A 2,577-nucleotide genomic window follows, 5' to 3' on the forward strand; every position below is an offset into this window, starting at 1 on the left:
TTAATCTGGGAAGCTAGTCCCAGTTCCATCTCTGCCTTGGCCTTCCTAACTAACCCCCTACATCCCCGAGCAACTGCAGAATAGCCCTCCTTGGTGATGACCCTTTCTTTCCATTGGGTGTAAGCCACGTTTTTAGGATTGGCTCAGTCCCTGTTGCTGTGCCTCTTGGCACTGGGATCTGCACCCTGCCTCTGTGCCTTCTGGCACTGTGCCCCTTGGTGCTGGGGTCTGATCATCCTCCTGGTGCTGCACCCCCCCAGCACTGGGGTCTGATCACCCCCCGGCACTGGGGTCTAATCACCCCCTGTTGTAGCGGCCCCTGCTGGCACTGAGGCTTTGCACAGTAGTGTGCCCCAAATAGCCTCAGCCTGGTCCACCGGATACAACAATAACATAAATATGAGCCCCTGGGCTATAACATAATACAAGTCATAAAAGCCACACTCTGGCTCCTTAAAACCCCAAACTGCTCCTCGCGCACTGAGCACCCCCCGCAGCTCTAGGTACCTTATAGACCCCTAGAGCCTCATTAGCCACAGCATTGTTGGGTAGTTCTCCTGTGCAGGAGCTCTCTTTCCCTGGCTACTTGCCAAAGACCTCCTCCTGCCAGCTTTGGCCCTGGGGTTTATATGTGCCCAGAGGCCTATCCCCTTCCTGTCAGATGACCAGCTTGGGTGGTTGGGCTATTAACTCCTACCCTCCTGGTGCTTCTTGTTCCTGTAGACTCGGGTCTTAAAGGGGCATCTCTTAATAACAGGGCTAGGGTTCCCTGTTACACCAGAGATCTGGGTTTTCCGTTTGCCATGGAAAAAAAGGAGTAAAGCACAGATTTTGCTTTTTAGCAGAGGCAAAAGCAGATTTTTCATTTTACCAGAGAAATGCACAGATTTTGTCATTTTGCAATAGGCTCTCTGGAGGCTGGCAGAGTTCCAGCCTGAAGGAAGCTAGGATGGAGTGAGAGGAAGGTGGCCAGACATGCATGTAGCCGCAGGCAGCCTGCAGAACAGCTCTAGGAGGTAAGCTGAGGGCAGGACTGGGGCTGCTGCCCATGTGGGTTGGGCTTGGGACCTGGGGCCCGGGGCCCAGGGCTGCAATGCATGGCTGCTGAGCCCCAGCAGGGAGCAGGGGTGGCTTGTCCAGGGAAGGGAGGAGCAGGAAGGGGGGAGGGCGGAGGGGAAGGGGAGCGCTGGCTTCCCACTGTTGGGTGCACTCCCAGGGCTCAGGGGGGCCTGTGCCCCCCAGATCTGTATTGGCACAGGCTGTGGGCTCAAGCTCCTGCCCTGCTTCCCTCCCCCAGGGCATCTGGAGCCCAGCGGGCACAACCCAGAGCAGGAGGGAAGAGCAGAGTTGCCAGGGATCTCTGCGCCACTGCTCACTCCCACCACAGCCCTGGTTATGCACCTCCAGCACTTGCCGCTGCTTTGAGGGGCACAACCCTGTGCACAGGGGGCATGTCATCAGTTCAGCAGGGGGGCAACAAGTGGAGAGGAGGTTCTCTGTGTGGATCCTCTGCTGCCTGCCTCACCAGGTCATGGGGGAGGGAAGCAGGGTGGCAGAGAAGAGTGGTGAGCAGGGGGCCTGCTGTTCCCTGCCACCCTGCTCCCCCATCCCTCCCCAGCCATAGTTTCATAGTAGCTAGGGTCAGGCGGGACCTGAACAGATCTTCTAGCCTGACCCCTTGCCACAGGCAGGAATGAATGCTGGGTTCACAAGACCCCAGACAGGTGATCATCCAACCTCCTCTTGAATTTGCCCAAGGTAGGGGCGACGACCACTTCCCTGGGAAGCTGGTCCAGATTTTGGCCACCCTAACTGTAAAATATTTCCTCCTGATCTCCAACCTAAACCTATTCTCCATCAGCTTATTACCATTGTTCCTCATCACCCCAGGTGATGCTACGGAGAATAGGGCTCTTCCTATTTGCTGTTGATCTCCCTGATGAGTTTGTAGGTAGTCACCAGGTTCCCCCTCAGCCTCCTCTTGCTGAGGCTGAACAGGTTCAGGTCCCTCAGTCTCTCCTCATAGGGCCTGTCCTGCTGCCCTCTCACCAAGCGGATGAACTCCTCTGAACTCTCTCCAGGCTGGCCACATCCTTTTTAAAGTGCGGTGCCCAGTACTAGACAAAGTACTCCAATTACGGCCTGACCAATGTTGTATAGAGGGGGAGTATCACCTCTCTGGACCGGCTCATGATGCATCTTTGGATACATGACAAGGTACGGCTGGTCTTGCTGGCTGCGGTCTGGCATTGGCAGCTCATGTTCATCTTAGAGTCAATAATGACTCCAAGATCCCTTTCCACCTCTGTACTTTCAAGAGGGGAACTCCCCAGCCTGTATATATGCTGTGGATTCCTTCTCCCAAGGGGCAGCACCCTGCATTTATCTACGTTGAACCCCATCCTAGTCTCATCTGCCCACTTTTGTGGTCTATCTAAATCTAGTTGCAGCTTCTCTCTCCCTTCAAGTGTGCCCACCTTGCCCCATATCTTAGTGTCATCAGCAAACTTGCTTTCAACCCCCTTGTCCAAGTCGCTGATGAAGATGTTAAACAATGCAGGCCCAAGGACTGAGCCC

Source organism: Gavialis gangeticus, unplaced genomic scaffold (genome assembly GCF_001723915.1).
Source record: "Gavialis gangeticus isolate Ggan-Ray unplaced genomic scaffold, GavGan_comp1, whole genome shotgun sequence".
Taxonomy (NCBI): domain Eukaryota; kingdom Metazoa; phylum Chordata; order Crocodylia; family Gavialidae; genus Gavialis; species Gavialis gangeticus.